At 41.0% G+C, this 18,861-nt stretch overlaps 1 protein-coding gene across 2 annotated transcripts in view; it reads left to right on the top strand.

Annotated features, from left to right (window-relative positions):
- Positions 1-9,978: 9,978 nt before the first annotated feature.
- The window catches only part of VIT (vitrin), a 125,512-nt gene continuing 116,629 nt past the window's right edge, over positions 9,979-18,861 (top strand). For both annotated transcript variants that reach the window (XM_012173556.4, XM_004006026.5), the window contains exon 1: positions 9,979-10,259. The gene's annotated coding sequence lies outside the window, so the exon portion shown is untranslated. The remainder of the gene's footprint in view (positions 10,260-18,861) is intronic.

Genomic DNA, 18,861 nt, shown 5'->3' with positions numbered 1-18,861 from the left:
ACAGATTCAATTATTAATCTTATCCAGAAGCATCCTCACAGGCATGGTCAGAAATAATGTTTAATCTAATATCAGGGTCGGGGCATACACTTGGATTAGTCTGATACTGAATGGTTTGCCTTGGAAATGAACAGAGATCATTCTGTCATTTTTTATATTGTACCCACATACTGCATTTCAGACTCTTTTGTTGACTATGATGGCTACTTCATTTCTTCTAAGGGATTCCTGCCTACAGTAGTAGATATAATGGTCATCTGAGTTAAATTCACCCATTCTAGTCCATTTTGGTTCGCTGATTCCTACAGTGTCAATCTTCACTCTTACAATCTCCTGTTTGACCACTTTCAATTTGCCTTGATTCATGGACCTAACATTCCAGGTTCCTATGCAATATTGCTCTTTAGGGAATCAGATTTTGCTTCTATCACCAGTCACATCCACAACTGGGTGGTGTGTTTGCTTTGTCTCCATCTCTTCATTCTTTCTGGAGTTATTTCTCCACTGATCTCCAGTAGTATATTCGACACCTACTGATACCTGAGGAGTTCATCTTTGAGTGTCCTATCTTTTTGCCTTTTCATACTGTTCATGGGGTTCTCAAGGCAAGAACTGAAGTGGTTTGCCATTCCCTTCTCCAGTGGACCACATTTTATCAGAACTCTCCACCCATGACCATCCATCTTGGGGATGACAGAATGATCTCTGTTCATTTACAAGGCAAACCATTCAATATCACAGTAATCCAAGTCTATGCCCCGAACAGTAATGCTGAAGAAGCTGAAATTGAATGGCTCTATGAAGACCTACAAGACCTTCTAGAACCAACACCCATAAAAGATGTCCTTTTCATTATAGGGGACTGGAATGCAAAAGTAGGAAATCAAGAAACACCTGGGATAACAGGTAAATTTTGCCTTGGAGTACAGAATGAAGCAGGGCAAATACTAATAGAGTTTTGCCAAGAGAACTCACTGATCATAGCAAACAGCCTCTTCCAACAACATAAGAGAAGACTCTACACATGGACATCACCAGATGGTCAACACCAAAATCAGATTGATTATATTCTTTGTAGCCAGAGATGAAGGAGCTCTATACAGTCAGCAAAAACAAGACCAGGAGCTGACTATGGCTCTGATCACGAACTCCTTATTGCCAAATTCAGGCTTAAATTGAAGAAAGTATGGAAAACCACTAGACCATTCAAGTATGACATAAATCAAATCCCTTACGATTATACAGTGGAAGTGACAAACAGATTCAAGGAATTAGCTCTGATAGACAGAGTGCCTGAAAAACTATGGATGGAAGTTCATGACATTGTATAGGAGGCAGTGATCAAGATCATCCCCAAGAAAAAGAAATGCAAAAAGCAAAATCGCTGTCTAACGAGGACTTACAAATAGCTCTGAAAAGAAGAGAAGCAAAAAGCAAAGGAGAGAAGGAAAGATATACCTATTTGAATGCAGAGTTTCAAAGAATAGCAAGGAGAGATAAGAAAGCCTTCCTCAATAACCAGTGCAAAGAAATAGAGGAAAACAATAGAATGGGAAGGACTAGAGATCTCTTCAAGAAAATTAGAGATACCAGGGGATATTTCATGCAAAGATGGGCACAATGAAGGACAGAAATGGTAGAGACCTAACAGAAGCAGAAGATATTAAGAAGAGGTGGCAAGAATACACAAAAGAACTATACAAAAAAGATCTTCACAACCCAGATAATCACAATGGTATGATCACTCACCTAGAGCCAGACATCCTAGAATGTGAAGTCAAGTGGGCCTTAGGAAGTATCACTAGGAACAAAACGGAGGAGGTAGAGGTGATGGAATTCCAGTTGAGCTATTTCAAATCCTGGAAGATGATGCTGTGAAAGTGCCGTACTCAATATGCCAGCACATTTGGAAAACTCAGCAGTGGCCACAGGACTGGAGAAGGTCAGTTTTCATTCCAATCCCAAAGAAAGGCAATGCCAAAAAATGCTCAAACTACCACACAATTGCACTTATCTCATACACTAGTAAAGTAATGCTCAAAATTCTCCAAGCCAGGCTTCAACAGTACATCAACTGTAAACTTCCAGATGTTCAAGCTGGATTTAGAAAAGGCAGAGGAACCAGAGATCAAATTGCCAACATCTGTTGGATCATCGAAAAGAGAGTTCCAGAAAAACATCTATTTCTGCTTTCTTGACTATGCCAAAGCCTTTGACGGTGGATCACAACCAACTGGAAAATTCTGAAAGAGATAGGAATATCAGACCACCTGACCTGCCTCCTGAGAAATCTGTATGCAGGTCAAGAGGCAAAGGTTAGAACTGGACATGGAACAACAGACTGGTTCCAAATTGGGAAAGGAGTACATCAAGGCTGCATATTGTCACCCTGCTTATTTAACTTATATGCAGAGTACATCATGCAAAATGCAGGGCTGGATGAAGCACAAGCTGGAATCAAGATTGCTGGAAGAAATATCAGTAACCTCAGATATGCAGATGACACCAACCTTATGGCAGAAAGCAAATAAGAACTAAAGAGCCACTTGATGAAAGTGAAAGAGGAGAGTGAAAAAGTTGGCTTAAAACTCAACATTCAGAAAACTAAGATTATGCCATCTGGTTCTATCACTATAAGGTAAATAGATGGGAAAGCACTGGAGACTGTGACAGACTTTATTTTTGAGGGGCTCCAAATTCACTGCAGATGGTGACTGCCACCATGAAATTAAAAGATGCTTGCTCCTTGGAAGAAAAGTTATGACCAACCTCGAAAGCATATTAAAAAGCAGAGATATTACTTTACCAACAAATGGTTTTTCCAGTAGCCATGTATGGACATGTGAGAGTTGGACTATAAAGAAAGCTGAGCACCGAAGAATTGATGCTTTTGAACTGTGGTGTTGGAGAAGACTCCTGAGAGTCCCTTGGACTACAAGGAGATCCAATCCGTCCATCCTAAAGGAGATCAGTCCTGAATGTTTCTTGAAAGGACTGATGCTGAAGCTGAGACTCCAATACTTTGGCTACCTGATACGAAGAACTGACTCACTGGAAAAGACCCTGATGCTGGGAAAGATTGAAAGTGGGAGGTGAAGGGGACAACAGAGGATGAGATGGTTGGATGGCATCACCGATGCGATGGACATGAATTTGAGCAAGCTTCGGGAGTTGGTGATGGACAGGGAAGCCTGGCATGCTGCAGTCTGTGGGGTTGCAAAGAGTCGGACATGGCTGAGCAACTGAACTGACCTGAATATCTGGGTACCTGGTAGCCCAGTCAAGTTGACACACAGAATTAACCATCCAGGTGAAAAGTGAAAGTGTTAGTTGCTCAGTTGTGTCCAACTCATTTCAACCCCATGGACTGTAGCCCACCAGGTTCCTCTGTCCATGGGATTTCCCAGGCAGGAATACTGGAATGGGTAGCTATTCCCTTCCCCAGGGGACCTTGCTGACCCAGGGATTGAACCCAGGTGTCCTGAATTGCTGGCAGATTCTTTACCGTCTGAGCCATCCCAGTACTATATTTCTCAATCTGCTTCTTACTTTTACTTAGAATAATGTTTTTTATGATCAACGGTTGTGGTAGGCAGAATTCTAAGATGCCCCCATCCCAATTTTTTCCCCTGGGGCATGATGATATTATGTTACCTGACAAAGCAACATTGTGGATATAATTATAGTTACTAATCAATTGACATTAAGATAAGACAATTATCCCAGTTGGCCTAAGCTAATCACTTGAGCTCTTTAAAAATAGTTTTCTCCAGCTTCTTGTAAAAGAAGAACTGAGAGAGAACTCAGGCAAGAAAACAACTCAACACACCATCACTGGTTTGAGGATGAAAGGAGCCATGTGATGAGGAGTGGGGTGACCTCTAGTAGTTAAGGGCAGCCTCTGGCTGACAGCTAGCCAGAACAGCACCCTCAGCCCTACAATTGCAAGGGCCTGAACTCTACCAACAATCCAATTTGGTGGAGTCCTTTCAGAGCTTCTAGATAAGAACCAGTCCCAACAACACTTTGATTTTAGCCTCGTTGGCTAAAAATCAGTGTTGCTGTCCATTTTATTTATTTAAAAAACACAAATAGTAGTATTTTTTCTTTCACATGAGGCAAGATCCCAAGAATTCTACAAGTATTAATTCTTTTAATTGTCATAACTTGGAGATACATGTTTTATTTTTTTCCCCCACTTTACAGATGAGGAAACTGAAAAACAGAGAATTTAGGTTATTTGCCAAATGACAAGTGCCAAAACCAACAGTCAGACCTAGGTGATCTGGTGTGGGGAATCATTGTTCAAATCCCACATCTGGCTCTTTGCTTCTAGTTGCTGCTGCTGCTGCTAAGTCACTTCAGTCGTGTCCGACTCTGTGCGACCCCATAGATGGCAGCCCACCAGGCTCCGCCGTCCCTTGGATTCTCCAGGCAAGAACACTGGAGTGGGTTGCCATTTCCTTCTCCAATGCATGAAAGTGAAAAGTGAAAGTGAAGTCGTTCAGTCGTGTCTGACTCTTAGCGACACCATGGACCCATTTAGGAGCATCTAAATACATAAAGCAAATATTAACAGACCTAAAAATATATATAGCAACATAATAATAGTAGAAAAATTTAATACCCTATTTTCATCAATGCATAGATCATCCAGATAATAGGGAAACATCAGCCTTAAATAAAATATTAGACTAAATTTACTTAGCAGACATATACTGAATATTCTAACCAAATGCAGAAGAATCCCCAGGATAAGTCATTAAACAGGTCTTAAATTTGGTTATATTGAATATGTTAAACATCCTTTTCAATCGTTGGTTGTTATTATTGTTGCTCTGTTGTGTCTGACTCCATGTGAACCTGTGGACTGTAGCACACCAGGCTTCCCTGTCCATAACCAACTGCTGGAGCTTGCTCAAACTCATGTGCATTGAGTTGACACCATCCAACTATTTCATCCTCTGTTGCCCACTTCTCATCCTGCCCTCAACCTTTCCCAGCATCAGGGTTTTTTCCAGTGAGTCCATTCTTCTCATCACGTGGCCAGCATCAGAACTTCCAATCACAGCTACATAATAGTTCATACTGTGTATCTCCCATACTTAACTCTTAATTTTTTAGTGATGGATTTCTCATGGCTCTGTGCAAGAAGCTCACCAAAGACTATCCCACAAGGAGTTTCATGGTCCTAGGATACATATGTAACGTGACTAAGTACTTCTAGATGGCTCTCTAGAATAACCACATTTGTCCACAGCACAGGCAGCACATCAGGGTCACCATATATCTGTCATAGGCATTCTCCAGCTTTCCAATTCTAGGCAATCTGATGAAAAGTGATATTTCAAATGGATGGAAGATCTAAATAGACATTTATCCAAAGAAGACACTGCTGCTGTTGTTTAGTTGCTAAGCTGTGTCTAACTCTTTTGTGACACCATGGACTATAGCCTTCCAGGCTCCTCTGTCCATGGGATTTCCCAGGCAAGAATACTGGAGTGGACTGCCATTTCCTTCTCCAAAGGGTATCTTCCCAACCCAGGGATTAAACCCACATCTCCTATATTGGCAGGTGGATTCTTATCATTGAGCCACCAGGGATGCCAAAAAGGACATGAAAAGATGGTTAACATCACCAATTATTAGCGAAATACAAATCAAAACTAAAATGAGGAATCCTCACACTGGTCAGAATGGCCATCATCAAAAAGTCTATATTGCTAGAGAGGGTTTGAGAAAAGGGAAACCTTCTACACTGTTGTTGGGAAGGCAAACGTATACAGCCACTACAGAGAAAGGTATGGAGGTTTCTTAAAACACTAAAAGTGGAACTACCATATCCCACTTCTAGGCATATATCCAAAGAAAACCATAATTTGAAAAGATGCATGCACCTCAATATTCATTGCAGCACTATTTATAATAATCAGGACATGGAAGCAACCTAAATGTCTATTGATAGAGGGGTGGATAAAGAAGATGTGGTACCTTTATAAAATGGAATATTAGTCATTAAAAAGAATGAAGTAATGCCATTTGCAGCAACATGCATGAGTCTAGAGATTGACATGCTGAGTAAAGAAAGTCAGATAGAGAAATATAAATATTATATGATATCACTTATATGTGTAAGCTAAAAAATGGTACAAATGAACTTATTCACAAAACAGGAATAGAGTCATAGATGTAGAAACCAAACTTATGCTCACCAGGGAGAAGAAGGGGAGGGATAAACTGGGAGGCTGGGACTGACATATACACACTACTATATATATATATAATATTTTAATAAGGACCTACTGTATAGCACAGAGAACTCTACTCAGTACTCTGTAATGGCCTATATGGGAAAAGATCCTAAGAGAGGATGCTGCTGCTGGGGCTAAGTCGTTTCAGTCATGTCCAACTCTGTGCGACCCCATAGATGGCAGCCCACCAGGCTTCCCTGTCCCTGGAATTCTCCAGGCAAGAACACTGCAGTGGGTTGCCATTTCTTTCTCCAATGCATGAAAGGGAAAAGTGAAAGGGAAGTCGCTCAGTCATGTCCGACTCTTAGCGACCCCATGGAGGAGCCTGCTAGGCTCCTCCATCCATGGGATTTTCCAGGCAAGATTACTGGAATGGGCTGCCACTGCCTTCTCTGAAGAGAGGATGCAGGTATATATAAAATTGATTCAATTTTCTGTATACCCGAAACTAACACAACACTGTAAATCAACTATACTTCAATAAAATTATTAAAAAATAAATACAAATTTTAAAAAATAAGAGAACTGAATCTCAGGGAAATGAAAAGAATTTCCTGAGCTCTTCAGTTCAGTTTAGTTCAGTCTCTTAGTCGTGTCCAACTCTTTTGAATTGCAGCACACCAGGCCTCCCTGTCCATCACCGATTCCCGGAGTTTACTCAAACTCATGTCCAACGATTTGGTGATGCCATCCAGCCATCTCATCCTCTGTTGTCCCCTTCTCCTCCTGCCCCCAATCTCTCCCAGCATCCGAGTCTTTTCCAGTGAGTTGGCTCTTCGCATGAGGTGTCCAAAGTACTGGAGTTTCAGCTTTTGCATCAGTCCTTCCAATGAACACCCAGGACTGACCTCCTTTAGGATAGACTGGTTGGACCTCCTTGCAGTCTAAGGGACTCTCAAGAGTCTTCTCCAACACCACAGTTCGAAAGCATCAATTTTTCGGCACTCAGCCTTCTTCACAGTCCAACTCTCACATCCATACATGACCACTGGAAAAACCATAGCCTTGACTAGACGGACATTTGTTGGCAAAGCAATGTCTCTGCTTTTTAATATGCTATCTAGATTGGTCAGAACTTTCCTTCCAAGGAGTAAGCATCTTTTAATTTCATGGCCGCAGTCACCATCTGCAGTCATTTTGGAGCCCCCAAAAAAAAAAGTCTGACACTGTTTCCACTGTTTCCCCATCTATTTCCCATGAAGTGATGGGACCGGATGCCATGATCTTCGTTTTCTGAATGTTGAGTTTTAAGCCAACTTTTTCACTCTCCTCTTTCATCAAGAGGCTTTTTAGTCTCTCTTTACTTTCTGCCATAGGGTGATGTCATCTGCATATCTGAGGTTATTGATATTTCTCCCAGCAATCTTGATTCCAGCTTGTGCTTCATCCAGCCCAGTGTTTCTCATGATGTACTCTGCATAGAAGTTAAGTAAGCAGGGTGACAATATACAGCCTTGACGTACTCCTTCTCCTATTTGGAACCAGTCTGTTGTTTCATGTCCAGTTCTAACTGTTGCTCCCTGACCTGCATACAGGTTTCTCATATAGGTTTCTCAAGAGGCAGGTCAGGGGGTCTGGTATTCCCATCTCTTTCAGAATTTTCCACAGTTTATTGTGATCCACACAAAGGCTTTGGCATAGTCAGTAAAGCAGAAATAGATGTTTTTCTGGAACTCTCTTCCTTTTTCCATGATCCAGCAGATGTTGGAAATTTGATCTCTGGTTCCTCTGCCTTTTCTAAATCCAGCTTAAACATCTGAAAGTTCATGGTTCACGTATTGCTGAAGCCTGGATTGGAGAATTTTGAGCATTACTTTACTAGCATGTGAGATGAGTGCAATTGTGCGGTAGTTTGAGCATTCTTTGGCATTGCCTTTCTTTGGGATTGGAATGAAAACCGACCTCCAATCCTGTGGCCACTGCTGAGTTTTCCAAATGTGCTGGCATATTGCATGCAGCACTTGAAAGCATTATCTTTCAGGATTTGAAATAGCTCAACTGGAGCTCTTAGAGACATTTAAAAAATAATCAAAATTATTTAATCAACATTAAAAAGTGATATTTCATTGCTTACTTTAAAGGAGAATTTCTCTCATTTTTAATACTGTTTATTATTGTGGTAAATATGCACAACAAAAATTTTGCCATTTTGCTAATTAATTCATTAGCATTAATTATACACATAGTGGAGTATTATGTATAAATACCATCATTATGTATTTCCAAAACTTTCCATCACGACAAAACATTGTTCTTCAATTTCCACTTCACTTTGAGCATCTCTTCTTATGCTTTCAGTACGTTTACATTTGATTCCGCCTTATTTACCAAAAGAAAACAAGTTAAACAAATGAAAGAAAAGAGGCTCTCAGCCCTAACACAGCACATTGCCTAAGGATCAGCCAACTTTGAATGTGAACCTCAGTTCTTACTTTTCCAGCCAGCTGACCTGGGAAAATCAATTAATCTCTCTGAGCTTCAATTCTCTTATATGTAGTGTGAAAGTAATGGTAATAACCCCTCTAGGTTGTTCTATCTATTGAATGAGTTGATATATGTAAAGGGTTTATCACCATTCCCAGCATAAGTATTTCATAAATGGTAATTAGCATTATTAACATTAATAGAAATAGTATCAATATTAATATTTGGACTGCCATTTCATCCAAACCTTCCCTCAAAGAATGGGACAGGGCATCTTCCATGTGGCAATACTATCCTTACCACCAATGGACCTAGGATTTTAAGGAAGAAGAAATAGAATCAATATTTTTTTTAATGTTTTGGCTGTGCTGTGCAGCACGCGGGATCTTAGTTTCCTGACCTGGGATCAAAGCCATGCCCCTTGCAGTGGAAGTGCAGAGTCTTAGCCACTGGGCTGCCAGGGAAGTCCCCAGGATTGAGAAAATGCAGAACCAAACAGAGGGAAAAGATTCAAAGCAGAGCAATCCCCAGGGGTCATTAGTGGGGAAGATTCACCTCCTGGGGCGGGGCTGGGAGAGTGCACAGTCCAGAGGACCGGCCCTGGGCTCCCTCCCACCCTAGCTGAAGAGAAGAAGCTGTCAGACTGATAAACATCTGAACCTCCAGGAGTGTCAGATGTACTTTTTTATGGTCTGTTTTTAAGATGTTGTGATATGCTCATGTATGTTTTGGGCCTGAATCCCTTCAATTTAATCGATGACACTAATATGTAAATATGCAGATTGCTCTTATGTTGCGAGCTATCCATCATTTGTTTTTTTGAAACATGAGTCAGGTTTTGCTTCCCACTGTTATTATCTTGTGTCCTGTTCCCAGAAGCATACACTGCAGTCATTTCATTAAGTTTGCCAAAATGCAAAAAGGACCGAAGTGAACTAAACCAAAAAACAGCTTTAACATGTAGGAAAATTATTTCTACTCCAAAAGTGAGAGTCCAATAGAACCAGCTCAGTAGTGTTTGTACAGTTTTATTTCTTTATGCAATTTAATCCAGCTGTTTGCCAGCATTTGAAAAAGAAAGAGAAAATATAATTGCCCTGTTTAAGTCAATTTTAAAGTATACTTAAAATTTTTCCATCTTATCTAGGTGCTTCTCTGCTACTTTTTAGAATTTTTAATTGTAGAATTTGCTTGCTGGTAATGTGTGCTTTGGGCTAGAAAGAATATTTAGAAATCCTTCCCCCCCCCCCCCAAAAAAAAAGTGGGAGTGGAAATTTAAAAGAGGACCGCCTAATTCAGTACTAAAACCAGTGTGAGAAGCAGTGTGTGTGAGTGTGAGAGTGAGTGTGTATGTGTGTGTATCTGTGTGTGTGTGTAGTGTAAAATGTGTTTTCAAAGTGCTGAGAGTTTGATAGGAATGTTTGATTAGCTCTTCTCAGAAGAGAAAAGGTGCTTGGACCTCTTCTTGTTTCTTCTTTAGAATAATTTGGATGGGATTTGTGATGCAGAAAAGCTTAAGGAAAAAGGGATATCCGTTCTCTGTGGTGGAAAAGTTTTGAAAAAAATTTGCTTTCTTCAAACAAGGTATGTTCTAATGAATTGTTACATTATTTAGATAGTTTGCTTTCCATTTCTTGTTATAAAAACATGAAAATATATTTATCATTAAGAAACTAGAATACATCCCTTGATCAAGTAATCAGTCTATACAAATTTCAGTCTCAGGAGAATTGAATGGTAACTGACATCTTTGGAAACAACTAATATATGTATATCAACTCTAAATAAATTGTGCTGAGGTAAGATTAGAACAAGATTTGCACTGTATCTTTTAAACCAACTCAATTGTGGTTAAAATAAGTTGAAAAATATAATGTTTGTGCAGAACTTTAAAGTACGTTTAAATCTATTATTACCCCATATTATACCTTACTTCCTATGTGGAATACAATAGCGGCAGAACAAATGGCTTATAACAATGAAGGAAAAGCAGATACAGGCATGTTGATGCTAAATTAAAAGAGAAATTATTTAGAGTAGATCTATACTTTTCTCTATTCAGACAGAACTTGGGAATGTGGCTCCATGTGTGATTTTGTATCTTGTTTACACTGGAAGTATTTTCTTAGGTTGAATGTTTCTTTAACTGATAAGCCTAAGAAACAGCCGGCATTGTTAAGTCTTCTATTGTAGCCCAACTTTACACAGGGAAACAGGATACGAAATCTCTTTCAAGCATGATTTGTGTTAAACCAGTATAAACATGAAATAAATGCCTCAAGCTCAGGTTAAACAGAGAGGATAAGATTGAATAATTAGACGCGATGGTTTGCTCTGAACAACCCACGGCATCTTTGCCATCCCCAGCTTTGAGAGTGGAATTCAGGATTTTCTTTGGGTTTATTGTAAATATAAAACCAGGCATTTTTGGCCATGGTGGTTATTCAAAAATGTGAGCGCTAAGAAAATAGCATTTTGCCGTTACGTTGTGTTGCAATAAATTTGGAAGTTTTGGTGGTAACATTCTAAGGTTGTTTTTCCCTTGGTCTCTTGAAAGATGAAAACAGTCTGTAGCCAAGAAAAATCAAATACTATTTGTTTGTGTATTTTCTCTGTTGTGCGTGTGTGAACTGCAAGCGGTAGCTACTCCCCCATAGGAAAGCTGGAAGTGCCTGTCTTTTATTTATTGAATTAAAATACCCTCTTTTGTTGAAGGACTTTAGACAAAGAATTGCAAGACTACAAGGGCTGCATTTTTAATTGCAATATGCTGGTTTCCCAGACTAAGCTTCATTTAAATATATCTTATACCTCACCCCTGAAAGGAAATACGGTAGAAACTTTGAAAGTGCTTAATATCTATCCTGACGTAGCGTTTACTTTATGAATAGCGTTTAGACGATCTAATTATCTTTTTTGCCAAGTTGCTGATCACATGAAGAATAGTTTCTTTCAGTGAAAATACACTGGGTTTGAGAATGGTTTATGAATAGCATCAGGAGAACAAAAATGCTGTGCTGTTCCCATCTGTAATTCCCGTAAGACAAACTGCTAGACAGGAGAGCGGTGTGGTTCAGCGCTGTGTCTCAAGCCAGGAGCCCCAAATCACAGTCAGCTCTGTCACTGTTTAGTGGTGTTGTCTTGAGAAAGGTGTGTAACAGTTTTTGACTTTTGTTTCTCCATCTGAAAAATAGAAAAAGCAATGCCTGCATACAACCCCTCCCAGGATGGCTATGGGGTTCAATATTGATTCTCAGTTTTAAAAGGGTTTTGAAATGTGAAAAGGTCTAAAGAAATGGAACCATTCTTCGCAAATACTAAAAAAAAAAAAAAAAAAAAAAGAATGCATGGGAAGGAGTCACTGGTTGTGAAATAAATGTTTCTTGACCTCTAGGATGTTCCTACAACAATGCCCACATGTGCAACTTAGCCTCTCCTTGCTAGTTTGGAGGCACGAGCCAGGGATCAAGAGCAGTGGGTGCAGGACAGAGCTCACAGCTCTGTCAGTGAAAGGACTTTCCAGCTGTGTGACCTTGGGGAGGTTACTCAACATCTCTGTGTCTCCATTTCCTCACAAAAGAAGTGACAAAATTGCCTTCCTAATCCTATGGTCCAATGCACTGGAAAATCTTCAATGTTAAGACATGGCCAGACCCATTTCACTGTTGAGACTTCATGTATACTATTGATACAAAATCAAAACAGGGTAATGGAACCTACAATATATTGAAAATGTCTGTGCTCACCCAACTAAAGACTTCAACACACTCAAAAATGAAAAGTAATATAACTTTATGCTAATGAAACATAATCCAGTGGGTATACATGTATGTGTGTATGTATAATCCTATGTGTATAAAAAAATATATGTAGATGTACATTTACACTTATCTTTCCATAGAGGACACTGTGGTTCAGACTTCTTTTAGTTCTCTGGTGCATATCTATGACCGTATAACCTCATGTGGCGATAATGTCAAATATCTAAATTTAGGTAAAGTGAAGGCCAAGTGGCCCTCCTATGCTATGGATCCTGTAAGGGCTTGTCAGGCAGGAGGTTCTGACATATCTTAAATGTGTTACCTTTGGCAAATTTTGTAAACCTTCTGGGCCTCAGTTTTCTCATCTGTAAAAAGAGTCTACTATTAGTGGTCACCTCACAGGGTTGTGGCAAAAAAAACTTCAACTTGTAGCTGGTACAAGCTCTTGTAGCTTGGCCAGTACCCAAATGTTAGCAAGTAATTTTTTATGGTATGGGGCTGGAATGAAGAACTTAAATCTGCTGTTAAACAAATCATTTGCAATCCTCTTCAAACTTTTAAACATTAACTCTTTGGATGTTGTAAGCAAACAGATATGTGGAACTATGTGATCTTAATATAATTAATAGAAATTTGGGACTTCCCTGGTGGTCCAGCAGTTAAGATTCTAGCTTCCAATGCAGAGGGCGCAGGTTTGATCCCTGATCGGGGAACTAAAATCCCAAATGCCATGTGATACTGCCAAAAAATTTTTTTTCAATTATTAAAAATTTCTCGCTATTTTGCAGGAGATCTGAACTAATCAATATTTCAACAAATATTAAATCAAGAGAGGCACAGCCATTCAGTGATGTCTGTATTTTGAGAAACCCTAAAGGTCCCCTTCTGGCTGCCAAAACATGTGTCTCCCTGTGGCTTGCAGAAAACGGTAAAATTCCTGGCTCCCTGAACACATATACACTGAGAGAGAGAAGTGCACAGAGAATTTGCTAGTTTCTACAGACGTGAAAGTTCCCTGTGCAGGTGGCAGTGAGCGGCTTCTGCTCAGGCAGAGAATGGGGCAAGAAATAAGCGAGAGACCAGGGCCAGTCATGTCTCCCCGTCGGAAATGGCTTTCTGATAGTGCCAGCTCTTAAAGTTTCATTAAGGCACAAGACTGCACACAGACAGCCAGGGCCTGATTCCTACATTGGCCTGGACTGCGGGGTTCTCCTGCAACTAGTTCCTCCAGCTGTGCACCTATGCCCCTCCAGCCCAACTCCCGTCACCAGACTGTACTGCTGTGCACACCCCATAGGGAGATCCTGCAGTGACAGGGGTGTTTGCTGACAGCTAGGGGCCCTGCACCCAAGACTGGCCCTAGCCCTTGCTACCTACCCTGGCTCTCAATCCTACAGACAGCTGACCCCACAACCCAGTGTATGCACACCCCTGGCTAAGCCACCGCTACTGCCTGCCCTGATCCCCAGCCTCTGAAGGTGTCACTGAGGACTCCCATAGCCCTTGCAGCCACTGTGTATCCTCTGCCCTCCTCTCCAGGGACCACGATGCTGTTGATGCTGTGGCCTGAGGAGTCAAGCTATCACATCTCCTTGGACCTAGAGCTAATACAACCCCCATTCTTAGAGCCCTGCACGATTAGACAGATCACAGTACACTCCGGTGTGCCCCTTCTAGCAGGCGAAGGTCTTTCCTTACAGAAGTCAGTCCATGAAGCTGGAAAAGGTGATTGCTTCTTCAAATGCCTAGATATCCACACAAGGCTATGGGCATCATGAAGAATCAGAGAAACACACTGCCACCAAAGAAACACAGAAAACCTCCAGTAATTAACACCAAAGAAATGGAGATATATGAACTGCCTGACAAAGAATGCAATAATTCTAAAGATGCTCAGAGAGCTACAAGAAAATACAGATAAATAATTTAACCAAATCAGGAGAACAAAATGAGAAGCTCAGCAAAGGGACAGAGAAGATTGAAAAAGAACCCGATGGGGATTTTAACTAAAATACACACACACACACCCACACACCCACACCCACCCACACCCACACCCACACCCACACCCACACCCACACACTGAAGTAATCTGAGACCATCTAGGTGAGTTCTTCTTTACAGACCAGGAGGTGAAGGGCCAAAATCTCATTCTCAACAGAGCACAGACTATTTCAGTCTTGTTGACTGCATTTTCCTATGGTTACCACAAAACACACAGTTGTGGAAACTGGATTCAGAATTTGTTTTTAATCAACTAGAAAACTTTCCACTTAACAGCCTTAAAGAAATCCTGAGAGATGGCCCATCGGAAATGCTCGGGGCTGCCTGGAAAATGTGCGCAGCAGGCACCAGGCGATGCCTGGGTTGAGACCCATAAAAGCGGTACATCGTGTGGCAACCTGCAAAGAGCAAATCCCCCGCCAGCAGATGTGACTGGAATCCGCTCTCGCATTCCTCTGGTGCTTATACCCTGAGGGTGAAAGGGGAACTGAGATGCCAGAATCCTTCCTGAGTCAAATTCACAAGCCAGGGTCTCGAAACAAAGCAGAGCAAAAATTCGTTTGATTTAGATTCAGCTTAGAGAATATTTTGCTGTGTTTGATTTTGGTCTTATAGCTTAAAAACATATTTAGGCCCATGTCTGCATCAGTGTCGGGGCTTCCCAGGTGGCGCTAATTTAAGAACCTACCTGCCAATCAAGAGACACAAGAGACGCAGGTTTGATCCTTGGGTTGGGAAGATCCCCTGGAGGAGGGCATGGCAACCCACTCCAGTACTTTTGTCTGGAGAATCCCATGGATAGAGGAGTCTGGCAGGCTACAGTGCATAGGGTTGCAGAGTCAGACACGACTGAAGTGACTGCGCACGCACACACTGCTTCACTGTCACTTTGCAAGATGTTGTTTTCAATTCTTTTTAAGAATGCTAGATAACATTCCTTAGCCATTCGATGGAGCCTATTGTCTGACAGTCATCTAGAAGATTTTCATGAGAATGGGCTAAAGATCCCTACAAATCTCTGAGCAGAGAGAGCAGGAGCAAAACCACAGAACTATCCCGTCTGGGGCTCTAGGAGAATTCAGCCCAACTATGGTCACAGTTCCTTCACCAAGGATCCTAAAATCAAACCTGGGCAGCCCCTTCATGGAACACAGTCTTATTGTGGTGAAGAGGCTTGCATAACTCAATGAAGCTATGAGCCATGCCATGCAGGGCCCTCCAAGACAGATGGGTCATAGTGGAGAGTTCTGACAAATCATGTTCCGCTGGAGGAGGGAATGGCAGACCACTCCAGTATTCTTGCCATGAGAACCCCATGAACAGTATGATAAGGCAAAAAGATATGATACCAGAAGATGAGCCCCCCAGGTTGGAAGATGTCCACTATGCTACTGGGAAAGAGCAGAGGGCAACTACTAATAGCTCCAGAAAGAATGAGACAGTTAGGCCAAAGGCTGGTGGTGAAAGTAAAGTACAAAGCTGTAAAGAAATACTCCATAGGAACCTGGAATGTTAGGTCCATGAATCAAGGTAAATTAGATATGGTCGAGCAGAAGATGGCAAGAGTGAACAGTGACATCTTAGAAATCAGTGAACTAAAATGAATGGGAATGGGTGAATTTAATTCAGATGGCCATTATATCTACTACTGTGGGCAAGAATCCTTTAGAAGAAATGGAGTATTCCTCTTGTCAACAAAAGAGTTCAAAATGCAGTACTTGGGTACAATTTCAAAAATGATAGAACGATCTCTGTTCGTTTCCAAGGCAAACCATTCAACATCACAGTAATCCAAGTCTATGCCCCAACCACCGATGCCAAAGAGGCTGAAGCTGAACAGTTCTATAAAGACCTACAAGACCTTCTAGAACATCAAAAAAAGATATCCTCTTCATCATAGGGGAATGGAATGCAAAAATAGGAAGTCAAAAGATACCTAGAGCAACAGGCAAGTTTGGCCTTGGAGTATAAAATGAAGCAGGTCAAAGTCTAACAGTTTTGTCAAGAGGATACACTGGTCATAGCAAACACCCTTTTCCAACAACACAACTCTAAACATAGACATCACCAAATGGTCAATACCAAAATCAGATTGATTATATTTTTTGCAGCACAAGATGGAGAAGCTCTATCAAAAACAAGACCTGGAGCAAAAAACAAGACCTGGAGCTAACTGTGGCTCAGATCACCAGCTCCTTTTTGCAAAATTCAAGTTTAAATTGAAGAAAGTAGGGAAAATCACAAGGCCATTCAGGTAGGTATGACCTAAATCAAATCACTTATGATTATATAGTGGACGTGATGAATAGGTTCAAGGGATTAGATCTAGTAGACAGAGGAACTATGCCTGAAGAACTATGGACAGAGGTTCATAACACTGCACAGGAGGGAGTGACCAAAACCATCCCCAGGAAAAAGAAATGTAAGAAGGCAAAGTGGTTGTCCAAAGAGGCTTTACACATGGCTGAGGAAAGAAGAAGAGCAAAAAGCAAGGGAGAAAAGGAAAGATATACCCAACTTAATGCAGAGCTCCAGAGAAGAGCAAGAAAAGAAGGCCTTCTTATATGAACAGTGTAAAAAAGTAGAGGAAAAAAATAGAATGGGAAAGACTAGAGATTTCTTCAAGAAAATTGGAAAGATGAAGGGAATGTTTCATGTTAGGATGGGCACAATGAAGAAAAGAAATGGTAAGAAACTAACAGAAGCAGAAGAAAGTAAAAAGAGGTGGCAAGAATACACAGCAGAACTATACAAAAAAGGTATTTATGACCCAGATAATCATGATGGTGTGGTCATTCACCTAGAGCCTGACATCCTGGAGTCTGAAGTCAAATGAGCCTTAGGGAGCATTACTACAAACAAGGCTAGCGGAGGCAATAAATTCTAGCTGAGCTATTTAAAATCCTAAAAGATGATGCTGTGAAAGTGCTGCATTCAATAAGCCAGCAAATACAGCAGTGGCCACAGGACTGGGAAAGGTCAGTTTTCATCCCATCCCAAAGAAGGGCAATGCCAAAGAATGTTCAAACTCCCATATAATTATGCTCGTTTCACTAGTAAGGTTATGCTCAAAATCCTTCAAGTTAGGCTTCAGCAGTGCATGAACCAAGAACTTCCAGATGTACAAGCTGGGTTTAGAAAAGGCAGAGGAACCAGAGACCGACATTCGTTGGATCATAGAGAAAGAAAGAGAATTCCAGAAAAAGCATCTACTTCTGCTTTATTCACTATGTAAAAGCCTTTGACAGTGTGGATCTCAACAAACTGTGGAAAATTCTTAAAGAGATGGGAATACCAGACCACCTTACCTGCCTCCTGAGACACCTGTATGCAGGTCAAGAAGCAACTGTTAGAACTGGACATATATTGTCACCCTGTTTCTTTAACTTAAATGCAAAGTACATCATGCAATATGTCGGCCTGGATGAACACAAGCTGGAATCAAGATTGCCAGGGGAAATATCAATAACCTCAGATATGCAGATGATACCACTCTAATGGCAGAAGAGGAACTAAGGAGCCTGTTGATGAGGATGAAAGAGGAGAGTGAAAAATCTGGCTTAAAACTCAATATTCAAAAATCTAAGATTATGGCATCAAGTCCCATCACTTCATGGCAAATAGATGGGGAAAAAATGGAAACAGTGAAAAACTTTATTTTCTTGGGCTCCAAAATCACTGTGGTCGGTGATTACAGCCATGAAATTAAAAGACGCTTGCTCCTTGGAAGGAAAGCTATAACAAACCGAGACAGCGTACTAAAAAGCAGAGATATCATTCCATCAACAAAGGCCTATTTAGTCAAAACTATGGTCTTTCCAGTAGTCATGTATGGATGTGAGAGTTGGACCGTAAAGAAGGCTGAGCACCGAATAGATGCTTTCAAATTGTAGTGCTGGAGAAGACTCTTGAGAGTCCCTTGGACATCAAGAAGATCAAACCAGTCAATCCTAAAGGAAATCAACCCTGAATATTCATTGGAAGGACTGATGCTAAAGCTGAAACTCCAATACTGGGGCCACCTGATGTGAAGAGAAGATTCATGGGAAAAGACCCTGATGTTGAGAAAGACTGAAGGCAAAAAGGAGAAGAGGGTGGCAGAGGATGAGATGGTTAGATGGCACATTGACTCAATGGACATGAATCTGAGCAAACTCTGGGATAGTGAAGGACAGGGAAGCTTGGCATGCTGCAGTGCATGGGGTCGCAAAGAGTCAGACACAACTTAGCAACTGAACAACAACAAATCCTGGCAGAATCTCACTGAGAGAGATTCCACTGGGGGCTTTACCTCTGCTAAATCCTAAAGCCTGAATGGGCCATATTTTGTTGAGGATGGTTAGGAGAATGTTGGTGATAATAGTAATCATGATTAACCATCACCCCAACAACAGTAAATACTGCCAGCACTTAGAGTTAGT

The sequence above is a fragment of the Ovis aries genome, chromosome 3, assembly GCF_016772045.2.
Source record: "Ovis aries strain OAR_USU_Benz2616 breed Rambouillet chromosome 3, ARS-UI_Ramb_v3.0, whole genome shotgun sequence".
NCBI lineage: Eukaryota > Metazoa > Chordata > Mammalia > Artiodactyla > Bovidae > Ovis > Ovis aries.
This window is presented reverse-complemented; position numbering and strand designations above follow the sequence as displayed.